The 19,098-nt window shown below is 38.5% G+C and overlaps 1 protein-coding gene across 6 annotated transcripts in view; it reads left to right on the forward strand.

The window, feature by feature from the left end:
* SGMS1 (sphingomyelin synthase 1) overlaps positions 1 to 19,098 on the forward strand; it is a 324,408-nt gene that overhangs the window by 106,703 nt on the left and 198,607 nt on the right. For 2 of the 6 annotated variants that reach the window (XM_012467576.2, XM_012467581.2), the window contains exon 3: positions 10,127 to 10,222. The exons of the other annotated variants lie outside the window; for them this stretch is intronic. The gene's annotated coding sequence lies outside the window, so the exon portion shown is untranslated. The remainder of the gene's footprint in view (positions 1 to 10,126; positions 10,223 to 19,098) is intronic. 6 annotated transcript variants of the gene reach the window in all.

Consider the following 19,098-nt stretch of genomic DNA (forward strand, 5'->3'; position numbering starts at 1 on the left):
AAGGAAAAACCAGTACCAGTCACTGCAAAAACATGCCAATTGTAAAGACTATTGACACTGAAGAAACTGCTCAAATAATGGGCAAAACAAGCAGCTAGCATCATAATGACATGATCAGATTCACACGTAATAATATTAACCTTAAATATAAATGGGCTAAATGCCCCAGTTAAAAGGTACAGACTAGCAAATTGGATAAAGAGTCAAGACCCATTGGTGTGCTGTATTCATGAGACCCATCTCAGGTGCAAAGACACACATAGGCTCAAAATAAAGGAATAGAGGAAGCTTTACCAAGCAAATGGAAAGCCAAAAAAAGCAGGGGTTGCAATCCTAGTTTCTGATAAAACAGACTTTAAACAACAAAGATCAAAAAAAGACAAAGAAGGGTATTACATAATGGTAAAGGGATCAATGCAACAGTAAGAGCTGACTATCCTAAATATATATGCACCTAATATGGGAGCACCCAGATCCATAAAGCAAGTTCTTAGAGACCTACAAAGAGATTTAGACTCCCACACAATAACAGTGGGAGATTTTAACACCCCACTGTCAATATTAGAAAGATCTATGAGACAGAAAATTAACAAGAATATTCAGAACTTGAACTCAGCTCTGAAGCAAGCAGAGCTAATAGACATCTATAGAACTTTCCACCCCAAATCAACAGAATATACATTCTTCTCAGCACCACATGGCACTTATTCTAAAATTGACCACATAATTGGAAGTAAAACACTACTCAGCAAATATAAGAGAATGGAAATCATAACAAACAGTCTCTCAGACCACAGTGAAATCAAATTAGAACTCAGGATTAAGAAACTCAAAATTGCACAACTACATGGAAACTGAACAACCTGCTCCTGAATGACTACTGGGTAAATAACAAAATTAAGGCAGAAATAAATAAGTTCTTTGGAACCAATGAGAACAAAGACACGTGTACCAGAATCTCTGGGACACAGCTAAAGCAGTGTGTAGAGGGAAATTTATAGCACTAAATGCCCACAGGAGAAAGCAGGGAAGATGTAAAATCAACACCCTAACATCACAATGAAAGGAACTAGAGAAGCAAGAACAAACAAATTCAAAAGCTAGCAGAAGACAACAAATAACTAAGATCAGAGCAGAACAGAAGGATATAGAGATATGAAAACCCTTTAAAAAAATCAATGAATACAGGAGCTGTTTTTTTAAAAGATTAACTAAATAGATAGACCACTAGCCAGACTAATAAAGAAGAAAAGAGAAGAATCAAATAGACACAATAAAAAATGATGAAGGGATATCACCACTGATCCCACAGAACTACAAACTACCTCCAGAGAATACTATAAACACTTCTATGCAAATAAACTAGAAAATCTAGAAGAAATGGATAAATTCCTGGACACATACACCCTCCCAAACTAAACCAGGAAGAAGTCGAATCCCTGAATAGACCAATAACAAGTTCTGAAATTGAGGCCTTCCAACCCAAAAATGCTTAGGACCAGACAGCTTCACAGCCGAATTCTACCAGAGGTACAAAGAGGAGCTGACACCATTCCTTCTGAAACTATTCCTAACAATAAAAAAGAGGGATTCCTCCCTAACTCATTTTATGAGGCCAGCATCATCCTGATACCAAAACCTGGCAGAGACACAACAAAAATAAAATTTGAGGCCGGTATCTCTGATGAACATCAATACGAAAATCCTCAGTAAAATACTGGCAAACTGAATCCAGCAGCACATGAAAAAGCTTATCCATCACAATCAAGTTGACTTCATCCCTGGGATGCAAGGCTGGTTCATCATATGCAAATCAATAAATGTAATCCATCACATAACCAACCAATGACAAAAACCACATGATTATCTCAATAGTTGCAGAAAAGGCCTTTGATAAAATTCAACACCCTTTCATACTAAAAACTCAATAAACTAGTTATTGATGGAATATGTCTCAAAATAATAAGGGCTGTTTATGACAAACCCACAACGAATATCATACTGAATGGGCAAAGATTGGAAGCATTCCCTTTGAAAACCAGCACAAGACAAGGATGCTCTCTCTCACCACTCCTATTCAACATAGTATTAGAAGTTCTGGCCAGTGCAATCAGGCAAGAGAAAGAAATAAAGGTATTTAAATAGGAAGAGAGGAATTCAAATTGTCTTTGTTTGCAGATGACATTATTGTATATTTAGAAAACCTCATCCTCTCATCCCCAAATCTCCTTAAGCTGATAAGCAACTTCAGCAGTCTCAGAATACAAAATTAATGTGTAAAAATCACAAGCATTCAAAATTAACATGCAAAAATCACAAGCATTCGTATACACCAATAATAGACAAACAGAGAGCCAAACCATGAGTGAACTCCCATTCACAATTGCTACAAAGAGAATAAAATACTTAGAAATACAACTTACAAGGGATGTGAAGGACTTCTTCAAGGAGAACAACAAACCACTGTTCAAGGAAATAAGAGAGGATACAAACTAATGGAGAAAACATTCCATACTCATGATAGGAAGAATCAATATCATGAAAATGGCCATGCTGCCCAAAATAATTTATAGATTCAATGCTATTCTCATCAAGCTACCATTGAATTTCTTCACAGAATTAGATAAAACAACTTTAAATTTCACATGCAACAAAAAATGAGCCCATATAGCCAAGACAATCCTAAGCAAAAAGAACAAAGCTTGGAGGCATCATGCTACCTGACTTAAAACTATAGTATGAGGCTACAATAACCAAAACAGCATGGTACTGGTACCAAAACATATATATAGACCAATGGAAAAGAACAGAGGCCTCAGAAATAACACCACACGTCTACATCCATCTGATCTTTGACAACCTTGACAAAAACAAGCAATGGGGAAAGGATTCCTATTTAATAAATGGTGTTGGGAAAACTGAAACTAGATCCCTTCCTTACACCTTATACAAAAATAAACTCAAGATGGATTAAAGACTTAAAAGCAAGACCTAAAACCATAAAAACCCTAGAGGAAAACCTAGGCAATATCGTTCAGGACGTAGGCATGGGCAAAGACTTCATGACTAAAACACCAAAATCAATGGTATCAAAAGCCAAAATTGACAAATGGGATCTAATTAGACTCAAGAGCTTCTGCACAGCAAAAGAAACTATCACCAGAGTGAACAGGTGACCTACAGGATGGGAGAAAATTTTTACAATCTATCCATCTGACAAAGGGCTAGTATCCAGAATCACAAAGAACTTAAATAAATGTACAAGAAAAAAAAACCCATCAAAAAGCGAGTGAAGGATATGAATAGATACTTCTCAAAGGAAGACATTTATGTGGCCTAAAAACATGAGAAAAGCTCATCATCACTGGCCATTAGAGAAATGCAAATCAAAACCACAATGAGATACCATCTCACACCAGTTAGAATGGTGATCATTGAATAGTTAAGAAACAACAGATGCTGGATAGGATGTGGAGAAATAGGGATGTTTTTACACTGTTGGTAGGAGTGTAAATTAGGTCAACCATTGTGGAAGAAAGTGTGGCGATTCCTCAAGGATCTAGAACCAGAAATACCATTTGACCCAGCAATTCCATTACTGGGTATATACCCAAAGGATTATAAATTATTCTATAAAGACACATGCACACATATGTTTACTGCAGCACTGTTCACAATAGCAAAGACTTGGAACCAACCCAAATGCTTATCAATGATAGGCTGGATAAAGAAAGTGTAGCACATAAACACCATGGAATTCTGTGCAACCATAAAAAAGGATGAGTTCATGGACTTTCCAGGGACATGGATGAAGCTGGAAACCATCATTCTCAGCAAACTAACACAAGAATAGAAGATCAAACACCACGTGTTCTCACTCATAAGTGGAAGTTGAACAATGAGAACACATGGACACAGGGGAGGGGAACATCACATACTGGGGTCTGTCAGAGGGTTAGGGGTTAGGGGAGGGATAGCATTAGGAGAAATGCCTAATGTACATGACAGGTTCATGGGTGCAGCAAACCACCATAGCACGTGTATACCTATGTTACAAACCTGCATGTTCTGCACACGCATCCCAGAACTTAAAGTATAATTTAAAAAATCACATATTCTACATGAATACCAATTTGGAGTTCTGCATATTAATGATTAACATAGCTATGTTGTCATGGGTATACAAACTGCATACTCCTTAGTTAAAAGTCCTTGCTTTAGAGAAAGTCATTGTCTTAAAGGTGAAATTCTTATGCTTTAGGCTAAAGTTGTTTTCACTGCTCTGTCTTTGGTGGAAATGGAAAAATGCTATCCATTGCTTTTAGCAGAGTAGTACTTAAAATGATGTTAAGTGGTAGAGTCTCACTTGTTTTCCCTAGACAAAACTTTCTCTGGGAATTTCATGCCTCAAATTAGGTTTCAGTGATGTTTACTTTTTGAATTTTGATTCTTTTCTGTTTTTCAATTTTCCTGAAAAGTGTAGAGCCCAGCATTGATAACTTTGACCTTGCTTGATTTTTGTTATGAAGTGAGGTTAAGATCTTCCAATCAAGGTCTGCAACCAGCAGACCTTGGTCTCTAACCAAGAGACCAAGCCTCTTTGTCTACCAGTGAAGAAGGGTAACCTACTTGAGTGATGCCTGTACTGAAATATTGATCCTCTCTGCTTTGCTTTTCCTGAAGCTGTCTGGGTAGCAGTTGCAAGGAGCAGGTCTTCAGTATTTCTGTTTATGCCTCCTTTATACCCACTTTCAAATCTGGAGTCAGAAATGGGTATATTGGATCTGTGGCACACAGGGCCCACATGGAGTGCAACAGAATTTTTCCCATTCACTAATCTTCACTCATTCAATTTGTGTAGGAGCCAACGTTATGCCAATAGAGCATGCTATTTTTTACACCGCGTTAAGAACTTTTTGTGGACAAAATTGATTTAATTATACAAATATTCCAGATTCTTCCCTCTGAGAGCTCTTCTTAATCTTTGATTTAATGCTTTTTTTTCCTAATCCCTAGTAAGAAAATTCTTCCCTATTTTGCCACTTCTTTTAAACATTATTTTGCTTGAGCCATGTGTATATTACTTGATTCTTAGAAATTGCTGGCCACCCTGTCTTGGTAAAATATTTTGGTATTAAGGGCATTAAAGTTGATGTTCGTTTATAGGTCTCTTTTTGCACCCTCTTCTGAAGGATTCTGATGAGTTACTCTCATCTTATTTTTACCCTTTCAGTGTTGTCATAGGGTCACAATTGACATTCTGGGCCTTTTGCGTGAAGTAGCCATTATGCTGTTAATTTTTCAACTAATTATGTTTCATACTGTTTATAATGAAAAGCCTATGAGCTCTGTGGCTCTACCACTCCCCAGCTGTGTGACGTTGGGACGCTGTATAGTCTTTCTTTATGTTTACTCATCTGTAAATGGGCTGATAATAATAAATAGCACCTACTTTGCAGACTTAGTGGTAGCACTAAATAAGACCATACATGTTAAGTGCCCATCCATACTTAGCATATTGAAAGCACTCAGTGAAGTTTGTGTATTATAAAGGTGAGCACAGGGCTGGGGCACTAAACCAGCTTTGAATGGTGAACATGAAAAATTTCTGAGAATTAGACAAGAGAAGAAAGGAGGAAATGGTGTTTTATGAGGGGAAAATGGCTACAAGTTTTTTACTAGTGATGGAGCATAAAGTGTTGGGAGATGAAATGGAAAGGGGGACTGGGAGCAGTTCATAGAGGTCTTGTTTTATCAAGCCCAGGGGCTTAGACTGCATTCCTGGGAAATGGGTCCCACAGAAGGATTTGTACCTAATTAGGGTGCTGGACACATGCAGACTTGAGGAAATAGAATTCAACAAGTTCTACAGGAGACATTGTGACCTGTGAGAAGACTGTTGTAAGAGCCCCAAGAAGATTGGGAATGCCTGGACAGTGAGGAGTACAAAAGGACAATACAGTATTTTATTTACATCAGATGCTTACTTTTAAGGTCTAGGGGACCAGAATAAAACCAAAGAAAGGTATAACTTGTCATGCATGGATTCCTTTTGAGAAAATGAATTCGATGAACTGCAATGTGGATTTCTATTATGAAGAAATTCTGACCAAGAAGTAGGAATGCTGTGTGTGTATGTGTGTGTCATGGGCAGAAATCTACTGGCTTGTGCAGGGAAAGACTTATTGTCCATTTTCCTGGGATTGCAAAATCATCTTTTCTCACGTTATTTGATAAAATACTATTCTTGTTTGCCGGTTTTCTTTTGATTAGCTTTGTATCTGGGATTGCAAATTTTACTTTTGACTGTTTATTTTCTAATTATTTTCTCAACAGTGGTTACAAGTAGACATGGAAATACACCAGAAAATGATTTATATGAAAAGGAGTCTTTTCTCTATCCCTAAGAACATGCCCATAAACAAGAGAAATGAAGAAGAGCAGCTAACTTTCATTACTTCAGATAGGCTTTACTGCTTTGTTATGCCAGTAGGAGGAAGAGTTATGGAAATAAATGTAAATGCATGTTAGAGTGATAGCCAGCTGGCTATCTGAAGTGAGTGTCAGCTTTTTGGAAGAAACACGGACATTTCCGTGTCATTTGTCTGGAATTGCCTCACCAATAGAGAGCATTTTTTCTGCTACAGTACTGTGCTTAAAGTAAGCACATACATTTGTAAGAACAGATTGTTAGAAAGTCAGTTTCTTTGAAACGTTTAAGTAAAGAGCATTTATTATACACTGAAAGCATTTGGGTCTTAACCGTTTTCAGTAGAGCAGCCCTGTCTTCCTCAACCGTCACTTACTGTTGAAGGCATAAAGAGAAAAAGAGAGTAATGGGTGTTGGTCTTGCTTTCTAAGGCAAACAACTAGAAAACAGGACTACCATCTATGAGGCAGTGGTTTTCAGGCAGTGGATAGCAGGCATCCAGGACTGTGATCCTTGAGAGAAGAGAATCGCATGATGGGGACCAACATTCGCCCTGGTTTCCTGCTTGAACACTTTCCCCCACCATAATATAGGGAGGTGAGCCATGGCAGAGCATGGTGGTCTCATAGCATTGAGAGGGTAGAGATTGGAGTTTTGGGCTGCTGAAGAGGCTGGGATTTGTATGGCAGGGTAATGGAGAGGAGGGAGCTACTCGAGGGGTGAGGCACTGCAGAGTGCAGCCGCTACTAGGCTAAGAACAGAATGGCGGTACCAGAGGTCATGTATTACTGAGAGAGATTGGGGTTCTGGCCTAGCCAAGGTGAAGAGACCTCGTTGAGTACCTTAGCCATTCTATTGAGACATCATAAAGGCCACATCCTAGGAATAAAGACCATCTATACCTTACAGTAAGGGCCATAAGCTGAACTAAGGACATAAGTGAAATAGACTCATCTTAACCAAGTATAAAACCAAGCCTGGCAGGATCAAGAGGACCCACCAGTAATTTAGCTGCCACTGGTGCCAAACTGAACAGCCTCCAATTGTTTACCTTATAATGGAAAGAAGAATGCAAAGTAGCAGGAGATTATGACCTATATTCAAAATAATAATCAGTAGATATGAACAATGACTATAAAAGTGGGTTATACCAGATATTGGTCTATAAAAACATTCTCCATGAAAAGGAACCAGGACTTTTTGGAGAATTGACAGCATCTAGGGCAGAGACAGGGTAGATATAAGATGAGCCCATAACTTTTTTTTTTAAATATCAGAAAGTAAGGAAATAAAAGTAAGAAAATATTTTAAAAAGATGAAGTATGTCACAGGGATACAGGAGCCAGCTTGAAGGGGCTCCCAATGGCTGAGTCTGAGACAGTTGGAGTACCTAAATAATTAAGTACAATGTTAAGTTATAAATCATCGAAAAAATAGGGCTTCATGTAGCTCAGCTGATCATAAATAGATATATTGGTAAACAAATAATGTAGAATGCTGAGTAATGAATGGCAATATGGAGGGATTGCTGGAGTTGGAAAAGTCAGCATGTGGCAGCCATCACAGTATAAACTTTTTATAAGGCAAACATCACTAATGGATGCTAAATCTAGGGGAAAATTTTGATGAGGGACAAGATATTTGTGTGGTGTTAAAGTGTCTTCCCACAGATTACTTGTTAGCTGCAAGGGAAAAAGTAATTTTTCACTGGAAATGTTGGGCAACACCTTGACTGTGATCAAAATTAACATAACCAAGCTGGGGCAGATAGACTTTCTGTGCATTTAGATATGCTATCCAGAGACGAAAATACCACTTTTGTAGTTTTCTGATTGAGAATGCATAACCTGAACTGAATCATCAGGAATCACCTGAGGAAACATCATGAAAGTCAAAATAGAAATGTTTTATTAATATATAAAGGGGGAGAGGCTGTGTACTTTTAAAGTGTCAATGTCATGAAAGACAAAGGAAAGCTGGTGTGTTTCCGTGAAAGGAAGCTAAAGAGTAGTGGCAGCTAAATGCAGTATCTGACCCTGAACTGGATCTGAACTGGAGGAAAGAGAAATACCATAAAGGGCATAATTAGGGTAACTGAATATGGCAGTAGATTAAAGTATTTTATATATATATATATATATATATATATATATATATATATATATATATATATAAAATTTATTAAGGTTGATAACTATGTTATGGTTATATAAGAGAATTTTCTCATTTTTAGGAAATAAATTCTGAAGTATTTAGAGTAAAGTGCTGTGTTTTATTGAACTTATCTTTATGGCTCCGAAAAAAAGTTGAATGAATGAATGGACAGAGTGAGTGAATGGTTACGTAAATGGGTTAAATGTTGATAAGTGAATCTGGGTAAACAGTACCTGGATACGTTTATACTATTATTATACTACAACTCTTCTGTAAGCTTGAAATTATTTCCAAATAAAAACATTTAAGGGCCAGTCATGGTGTCTCATGCCTGTAATCCCAGCACTTTGGGAGGCTGAGGTGGGAAGATCACTTTAGTTCAAGAGCTTGAGACCAGCCCGGGCAACATAGCAAGACCCCCATCTCTACTAAAAAAAAGAAAAATTAGCTAGGCGTGGAGGCATGCACCTGAAGGTCTAGCTGTTTGGGAGGCTGAGGTGGGAGGATTGCTTGAGCCCAGGAGGTCAGGGCGGCAGTGAGCGGTGATTGTGCCATTGCACTCAGCCTGAGACTCTGTCTCAAAGAAAAAAAAAAAAATCCCAGCAAGTATAACTATGATTTAAAGAGAAAAAGTAGAGTATTCAGAAAAGATAAGGTATTTCTTAACTACCTTCGTGTGGATTTTCTACCCTTTGGGTTGCCTGTGGTAAATACGTTAATCCTATCGCAGTGTCTGTCACTTAGCATGCAAAGCCAATCTATCTCTATTGGCTAAGAAAGCATATCTAGTGCAAGAAGAAATAAAAAATGTTACCATTCAAGTTGGAACAATTATGTTACTTTGTGTCATGGATGGAAGAGTTTGGAGCAAGCGGTGGTAGAGCTGGGCACTGATTTCTTCTTTGACACTTGCTGGCTGAGTGGTTGGGGGAAAGTTCCCTAACCTTTGGGAACTTCGGTTGCTGCATTTTAAAATAGTGCTGTCTATTCTCAAGATTTTATGGCTCCAATGAGAAAATGCTTGTGAAAGTTCTTTGTAAATAACAATGACTTTTTCTGCAAAAATTAAGTTACTATTAATAAGGCTTTTTCGAGATGAGGTCTTGCTGTGTTGCCCAGGCTAGAGTGTAGTCATGGCTCACTGCAGCCTCCACCTCCCAATTTCAAGTGGTCCTCCCACCTGAGCCTCCCGAGTAGCTGAGACCACAGGTATACACCACTGCACCTTCCTAATTTTTAAAATTAGGTTTTGCTATATTGCCCAGTCTGGTCTCAAACTCCTGGGCTCAAATGATCTTCTCACCTCAGCCTCCCAAAGTGCTGAGATTATAGGTGTGATCCATTGCACCCTGCCTCTATTAATAATTTTAGTTAAAATGGCTTAGACTGAGGTGGAAATTTTCCTTACTCCAGGTGGCCGTTATTTCTCTCACAAATCAAGTTTTTAATTGATTTGATTGTATGAGAGGGTTTCTTATCCAAGTGGGCCCTTTTGTTCCTTCTGGTTGCTTCCTTCCTCATTTCTTGCCCGTATTATTCCAGGCAAAGCTTCAGTGATGGAAGGAATGTGGACTTTTTGAATTTCAAAAACAGTGAAGTTGGAGCACAGCAGAGGGTGTGTAGTAAAAGACAGCACACGTAAGTCAGAATCAGCATTTCACCCATTCTCAGAGAACTCATGGTTCTGAAGTTCCTTGTAATCACTCTTGCTTTCTTCTCAGATTGTGTATGAGGCTCTGATGGCATATGGGCATCTTCCAAGACTTTGTGGTGCCCAAGAGCAAAATTAGCCACCAAAAGGCCTGTGTGGTTTGGGGAAAGTAGGAAACACACTTGAAGAGGCCAGCTCCTCCATCGGAGAAGGCAAGCAGTCTGGGCCGGGGTGGTATGTGAAATGCATAAAGCAAAGGCCACAGGAAAGAATGTCAGCCCAAGTCTCTGGAAATGATAGAAAAGGATGCTGCTGGACTTGAAGTCACATAAACCAGGTAGAAAAGGTTCTAGGATATGTCATTTGGGGGCACACCTGTTCCCTTAATCTGAAATTGCTTTTGAGGGAGGCTTTTATCCTGGAAGATCACAGTTACCAGGTCTGCCTTCTTTAAAGATGAATAGTTTAGGCCAGTGCTGCTCAGAGTGCTAATCTGAGATGAAATAAAGAGCTTGACCTAGAATGTAAAAGATGAATGAAACAATGTCTCTAGTATCATCGGTGATTCTATGTCTGTTTCTGTGTTCTATTTCTGCAACTGTATATATGTTGATTACTGTGTCTGTATATATAATCTCTAAATATATTGCTTAGCTTTGTTTAATTTTAAGCTTGAACAGAATGGTGTATTGCATGTAGTATTTTGTAGCTTGCATTTTTTGCTCAGTTATGTTGTAAGATTTACTTGTTACATGTAATGGTAGTATATTCATTTTTCTGGTTAAGTTAAATTCTATGGCGAGAATTGATCACATTGTCTCCTTTCTCTCCAATCTTTGGTGTTTTGTTGCCAGGCTAGTGGGTGTAAAATAGTACATCACTGTCATTTTTATTTGCATTTTCCTGATTAATAGTGTGATTGAATATCTTTCTTTTTAGTATCCTTTGGAGAACAGAGTGCATAATTTTAATCTAGACAAAAATTTCAGTCTTGTTTAGCAAATGCAGCTTGTTTCCGTTTTTGTTATTTTTTGTTTTTTTGAAATATAGTCAAAATTTTTAAACTGTTTTTTTGGTATAGATATTTTCATTGTGGCCAGGTGCAGTGGCTCATGCCTGTAATTCCAGCACTTTGGGAGGCCGAGGTGGACAGATACCTGAGGTTAGGAGTTTGAGACCAGCCTGGTCAACGTGGTGAAACCCTGTCTCTACTCAAAATACAAAAATTAGCCAGTCCGTGGTAATATGTGCCTGTAATTCCCGCTACTTGGGAGGCTGAGGCATGAACCTGAGAGGCAGAGGTTGCAGTGAGCCGAGATTGCACTACTGCTCTCCAGCCTGAGCAACAAGAGCAAAACTCCATCTCAAATAAAAAAAAAATGTTCATTGCTAATCTTTGGTTTTTCTTTTCTTTTGAATTGAAATTCTTGTTGGTTCATATTCTTATAAAATTTTTCTTTCTTGCTGATTTGGAAATTACAATTTGTATTTCTGTTCTTCTAATGATTACCCTAAAAGTACACTGTGCGCACAGTGAAGTTTAAAGTCAGTATTTAAGGTATTCTAATCCCCTTCCAGAATAATATAAAACTCATAGTACACCTAATGAAGACTCCCTCCTTCTGTACATATATGTTCTTTTCAGCATTTCAGTTCTATTGTTTTTTTTCAATTAGACAATTTTATTGTATAGATACGGTGTTTGTTTAACTTTATATGCTTACCATTTCTTATTCCCCTTCCTTTCTTCTATCTTTGCCTTTCCTCTGATGAGATTTAACTTCTTCAGAATTTTTTCTTTTCCTGAGAATCTTTTGGTGGTAACTTCTCTCAACTTTGGTTTCTGAAATGTCTTTATTTCACTCTTACAGTTCTTAGTTGACAGTTATTTTTTTCCCCAGCATTGTGAACATACTGTTCCATTGTTCATAGCTTTCATTTTTGCTGTCAGGACATCTGTTAATCTTTCATTTGCTATTTTCTAGTAGATGATTTGGTTTGTTTGTCTTTGGTGTTCAGCAGTTTCATTACAATGTATCTATTTACAGCTTTCTTTTAAGAATTCTGTTTATATTTTTTGTGTTTCATGTATCTATCAATTTATTTCATTTATCCACTCTAAAAATTTCTAAGCTCTCAATGCTTTGAATACTGTCTTTTCTCCATTCTCTCTGTCATCTTCTGATTTTGATTAAATGGATGTTAGAACTTCTCTTTTTATTCTTTATGTGTCTTAATTTCTGTTCAGTATTTTCTTTCTTGTTTTTCTCTGCTTCATTCTATAATTTAAGATTTAGCTTTTAGTTCCATAATTCTCTCTTTAGCTGTGTTTAATCTTCTGTTTAGCCTAGTCATTGAATTTTTAATTCAAATGAGTATGTTTTTTAAATTTCTAAAATCTTTATTTCTGCCTTAAATCTGCCTATTTTTTGATGGTTTCATTTTGCATGCTCATTTTTTTGGCCTCATCATTAAATAGTTATTTCATATCCTATATTTGATAATGCCAGTATCTGAAATCCTTGGTGGTTTAAATGTTTTTGTGCTTCTTCCCTAGTGTGCAGGGTGAGTTTTGATTACATGCTAATATTTGCTTGATAATTATGTCTTGGAATCTCAAAATATTACTTCTTGAAATTTTGTTCGTATTGGGAGCCAGGAGGATGCTACAAACCCAGGACCACTTCTCTTCCCTTTGAATACATGTTCCCTTTGGTTTCAAGTTGGGCTTCCTCCACCATGCTGAAACTTGGACGTCTAGTTGACCCATCCCATTGCTGGTATTCATAATTACCTCCAGGGCAACTCCAGTATTCTTTTTTGCTCACTCCTTAGTGCTCTTGGCTCAGGAACAGTACATGTTCCCACTATATTCTCAAGAGATTTGTTTCTCTACCTGGAGATAACCAATGCATATATTTTTAAATGTAATTTATCCAGACTCTAATTATAGTATAGCAGAAGGGCTTTGCAAATATCTAATCTACCATAATTCCTGAATTCGGAATGCTCAAATGATTTTTGAAAATCAGTTGTCTCTAAGTACTCTTTATCAATTTATTACTTTCCTTTATTTCACCTAAGGATCAAGAAAATATTACAATAATAATCTTTTTGAAAGGTGGCTAAACATATGACATATTATATCCTTACACTTTTGCCCAGGTTCTTTTTGTAGTTAATCTATTGAATATTTACTCCTTTGGAAACTGGAATTACCACTATTGGAATAACTCATTAGAACAGAGTTCTTATTCAGCACCAATTTGTTATGCCTCACAATCTATTTTCTGTCACAGTGTCGTTTTTCTTTCTATCCAGAGTCCTATCCTAGATATAAACGAGTCAGTTGTGGATCTCTGCCTGTGGATCCTTTTATTATTCACACAGACTGTAGAAAATTGATGTTTGCAGTTGTGAATTAGAGGCATAATCTCTGTAAGCTCCATGTTCTTACGTTCTGCATCCCCTTAATAGGCATAAAAAGCAGAGTGAAATTTTTGGTCAATAGAATGCTAGGTTGCCTTGGGCTTTAGCACATGAAAAAATTATTTCAAAATGGATGTCAAATGAAGTTGCTGATTTAACAGTTTTTTCTATTCCTTCTGCAGCAGAATAATTACATATAGACAACCATATGTTTTTAGAGGCTACACAGATCTGACAAGTGTGTGTGTGTATTTTGTGATTAAAGTGATACATTAGGCATGTCTCTAATTTGCAGGCTCCATGCTTTGTAGGTTACAGGTAGGATTTTTGTAATACTTGTGTAATCATAGGAAAGACAGGCACTGAAAACATTCCTAGGAAATTCTGAGTTCTGTGACGAGAGGTTCTTTGAGGAATTGCCTGGTATTGGCTTTATACTTTCATGTGAAAAATAAAAATATCAGAAAATTGTGTCGCTTTTCCTTACTCCGATAGCAAATTCTAATGAGTAGTAACTTCCATCTGTGTCCTTGTATCCTTGGGTTTTTCTTGGCTGTCAGTTCAGGCACTGCTGCCTCTTTTTGCTTTCCAAATGGTCGGGTTAGCTGAGCACTTGTGAAGCTTCACCTGGGGAGCTGGGGAAGTGATGGTATAGTACTGGAGATGCTTGTCAGGGATGGCCAGTGCTTTCTGAGCAAGCTTTGCCCAGCCTTCTGTGCCAGCAGAGCCATCAGGCTCTGTGGCACACTGCTCAGGCAAAGGGAAAGACATCTGATTGCCACTTCTCCAGTTCTGTTGTCCTGAGCTAGGGACTTGATTTGGCAAAGCAGTAACTGGCCCTTTGAACTTGCCAGTTCTCTGTAAATGTGTCCCTTTGAAGGTTACAAGTTGCATCATTAGCATGGTTTTTAACAGAATTCACTTGAGTGCTGTTTCTTTTCCACCATGAGGTTGGATTCTGGTTATATCAAAACGATGCAGAGACACAGCCCAAGAGTGCTATCTTTCAGAGATATATGTCAGTTAGGGTGTTAAAAAGTTGGGCTTGACAGTCATTGTCAAGACAAATGACCAGGCTCTGACTTATAACCCAGAGCAGTGTTCTTATGTCTCCTGTGCTTTAGTCACAATCATGTACCTCCGCAGTGAGCAGGGTTACTCATCTCTCTTTGACTTGGCACTGGGACACTTGGCCATTTGTAACACTTCGCTCCTTTCTCCCAAAAGATAATGAGTTACTATGTTTCTAAATAAGGTTTTGAAAAGTTAGGATTATTTTAATCACCTTCCTCTCCAACCTGTTCTTCCTCCTGCTCACCAGATTCATATGTGAGTGCTTGTTGTATCTTCTGTTTAACGCCTACAAAAAATGCCTACAGAATAACTTGTTTTGGCCCTTACTTTGGTCTGGGAGTTCAGAGACTGGTGCATGGCACAGAGGGAGCCATACTAGGTTCATAAGTAACCAGACTGCCTGGGTTCAAGTTGAAGTTCTACTCATAGTCTGTAGGAGTTTGGAATCACTTAGCTTTTCTGAGTTTTGCTTTTCCTACCTAAAAACTACCTTAATTTGTTTATATGCTGGCACAGTGGTTCTTAAGCATTTTGGTTTTAGGACGCCTTTATAATTTTAAAAATTATTGAAGACCCCAAAGAACTTTGCTTATGTGAATGATATCTAGCATATTGTGGTAGCAGAATAATGGTCTAGTGGCCCCCAAGATGTGCATGACCTAGTTCTCAGTAGCTGTGAATATGTTACCTTACATGTCAAAAGACAGATGTGATTAAGCTAAGGATCTTGAGGTAGGGAGCACATCCTAAATTGTCCAGGTGGGTCTTGTGTAATCATAAGAGCCCATATAAGACTTTGAGCACTGCTGGGCTAGAGCATAGCCACATAGCTACTCCTAGCTGCAAAAGAGTCTGGGAACTATTGTTCTTTTTCTGGGTATCAGTTAAAAGAACTGGGGGTTCTGTTATAAGAAAGAATGAGAGAACAAATATTAAGGGATATTTTGCAATCTCAAAGACTTATCATGTCAAGGTTTGATGCACGTGATAGGGAGACAATCACCAAAATGTTAGTTTTTCTTCTCCTTGTCCTTTTATGAGTTTGGAAAAATGGACATTTCACTCAGACTGCATCATTTAGAAATACCTCTGACAAAAGACAATGACATGTAGGCAGAGGCATACTTGCAATGAGCTGCATTTTTAGCATTTGTAGATAAAGTATATGAAATATCTTTTGTTTGGTGCTCACAGGCAGCTTTTTGATATCTTGTTTGGGTCTTTTGAACTTAACAATATGCCTCCTTTCCTTTGGTAGGAGAAAAGTTGGAATTGAAGTGAGATTTAAGACTCAGCTTTGATTCATAGCTATTCTTGATGGGTTTGAAAATGCATGAAGTGTGACGTTTTATTCAGGGTCATTTTGTGAATAGTCTTTGCTGCTCCCTGGCAGTGCCCTGTTACTGAAGAATAACCCAGTTCTAGTTTCTGATGTGAAACAGCGGTTAGGAATATTTGTGCTAAAGTATTTTATTTTTTTAAAAAATGTACATAAATACTATGAAACAGTCTGGGCCTAAGTGGCTTAATTTTGAGCTTAATATAAAGCTGAATGCTGATTTTATTAATTGATGAATATGCATTTAATGCATTTTTAGTGCTGTCCTCATCTTTAGATACATTATTGTAATAGCTTTTGAGTGAATGAGAGCTTGGAGATATTATTAACATACTGTCTGATCTGGAGCTGTTATTTCAGTCTCTGGGTTACAAGAAGCCTTTGTGTCATTCACACCAGGGACTGTGCATTTCCTAGCTACACTGGTTTGGAAGGGCAGTTTTGGCTTGGTATGGAGGTGGAGAGGAAACATTGAAGGTAGTTTTGAAGCCTCAAGCACTCTTCAGGGGAAGGGGCACTTGTTTGGGAGCTGCAACTTGTCCTTTGGGTGGACAGAAGGCTGCACCAGTGCCTGGTGACTTTCCCAAACTGGAGCTGAGAGGGGCAGTTCTACCTGCTTTGCTGTTTTTCCCAGAGGCCATTGAAAACCATCTTGCGGTTGCCAGTTTCTATTTTACTCTGTGGTTCACTGTGTTACCAGGAAGCAAGGTTCTTCTTGGTAGAAACCTTAGTAAGGACAGAGAGAGTGTAAGGAATTGGTTTAGCTGGAACTTGAGTGACTGGGGACCTGCTGGTAATTAACACCTTGCATCCAAGAAGCTCAGTGTTTTTGGAAAGTAGCATTTGCTATCCACCTGAGGCATACTGCAAAAATTGCAAGTGAAACTTATGAAAGGATGTCCCTACTTCATTTTGGGGTATATTTCAAACCACTGTCTGGGAGCTCTCAGGACTAGCTGTCCTCAAGATTTGTAGTGGGTAAGTGTGGCTGGCTGCAGGGCCCCCCATCTCCTTTCCATAGTCTGCGTATCACCCCAGTTACTGCAAGATGCAAAGGCGAGAGGAAATCCTGCTAAAAAGCCAGTGATTTTAGAAATACGAGCTGGAATAATTGTCTGATAGTTTTAAATTTGGGTTGTAAAACAATTAGTGTTTTGATTTGGGGGTCCGCACATTTACTAATCACTAAACAATTTCTACATGTGGAAGGCTCAATTAGTGCAGGGCCGAGAACAGTGTCACCTTTTCCCATCAACTGTTGGGCAGCCTGCGAACTTTTGCATAGCTGGCTCAGGAGGCATTACAGGATGGGAGCCAGCCCTCATGGGCCTGCAAACCCAGGTCATTGCCTTGTATACAGAGGGCCCCCAGAACACCAATAAGGTTCTGGAAATGGTATGTGACAGTTGAAATCCTTGATCTCATTTCTTAATAATTTCCTAGCTGACTTCCATAGCAGCTGTTGCAAATGCTTGCTGCTTTTTGAGTTCCTAGTCTCCCACAGCCCTGCTCTTGGCAAATGCCCATAGAAACAAAGTCATGGAGACAGAGACAGAGGCTTTTCTCTTTCTCCTTTCCGCTTCAGAGTATGTCTGCTTTTTTCCCCTGACAGGTGATAAGCTAGTTTGGTTCTGAGTGCTATCACGTATGGACAAGTCTTGTTTCCTGCTCCCTCACACCATCTCCTTCTGTCCTGCGTCTGCCCTCTCTCAGGTGCCCAAGCGTCCTGTTGCTATATTCAGCTACTCTATGGTATGCTTCTTGAACCAGTTAGCTCTCCTCCTGCCTTTGATTGGTATCTTTCCTATTATGACCCGTCTGTCTCATGGTCCACTCCCTCAAAGTCCTACTGTGGGCATTGTAATCTGAAATCATATCTTGTATGTAAACATTCATGGAATGTTTATTGACACCTACTGTATGCTTGGGAGCTGAGGGTACAGATGCTAGGATATACAGAGATGAGTCAGACTCTTGGGGCTATTAGTATAAAATGGAGAGAGAGACATGGGACAATGGCATTAGAGATGAATGGCAAGAATATGTACAGGTTAGAAGGGGAGAGGGGCAGTGTGCCTCAAAATATTTTATATGTGTTGATCCCTCAGACAAGAGGAGAGGGTCATGCTGGAGCCAAGAGTCAGTGATGGATTACTGTGTTCCCACTTTCTGATGGGATTTCATTGTGACTCATCTAGAGCAGAGGGAGACCTCTATAACTATAAGATCTCCAATAGCAGCATTTGGTTCACTGTGGCAGGTGGCTGCAAAGAACCTTTTAAGGCATAAATAGGCCTATGGGTGTACCTAAGGTAACATCACATGGATAATTGCCAATTCTGTATATCATTTGGGCTAGACTCTGAGTTAAGGAAAAGATAAGAAGTCTTCAGTGACATTCTTAAGCCCTGAGCATCTTCCTTGTATTCTGCTTTAAGAACTTGTTAGTCACTGTACTTGATATTCAGTGGCTCTGTGCTTGGATGCCCTGGTCCCACAGAGGACCTTGAATACCATGTCTGAGTTTGGGGCTTGCTTACAAGGACCTTCCTCCCTGTCTTAACCAGATTGTGTTTTCACCTTTAAAAAGTTAGATGAACTCACTTTTTACTTTTTATTCATGGATAGTATTTGTCACTCTGTGTGTGTGTGTGTGTGTGTGTATCAATGAGTGAGTGAGTGAATATCTCTCACGCTCTTAATTTGTGTAAAGGCAGGAAGTACTGTTCTCTTGTTTGCTGTTTTATCCAGTCTGCCTCTACTGGGCCTGGCACATAATAAAGAAAGAGTGAACAGGACAAACACCCATTCTGAAAAGTCAACTTCTCTGGCAATTGTGGTTTGTACATAGCAGCCTGAGAATAGACAATTGGCTTTTTAATGTGATAAGGGAAAAGGTCAAAAGAAAGTCATATTCATTTACCAAAGTGCTTCCAGCAGATGATGTTTATAATCTCAAAAGGGTCTTTTCAATATATAATGTGCTTTGATGGAACAAATTTATATCCTGATTCAGGTAGT

This window comes from Aotus nancymaae, unplaced genomic scaffold (assembly GCF_030222135.1).
Source record: "Aotus nancymaae isolate 86718 unplaced genomic scaffold, 86718_ANA_hifiasm-v0.15.2.pri h1tg000010l, whole genome shotgun sequence".
In the NCBI taxonomy this organism is placed as follows: domain Eukaryota; kingdom Metazoa; phylum Chordata; class Mammalia; order Primates; family Aotidae; genus Aotus; species Aotus nancymaae.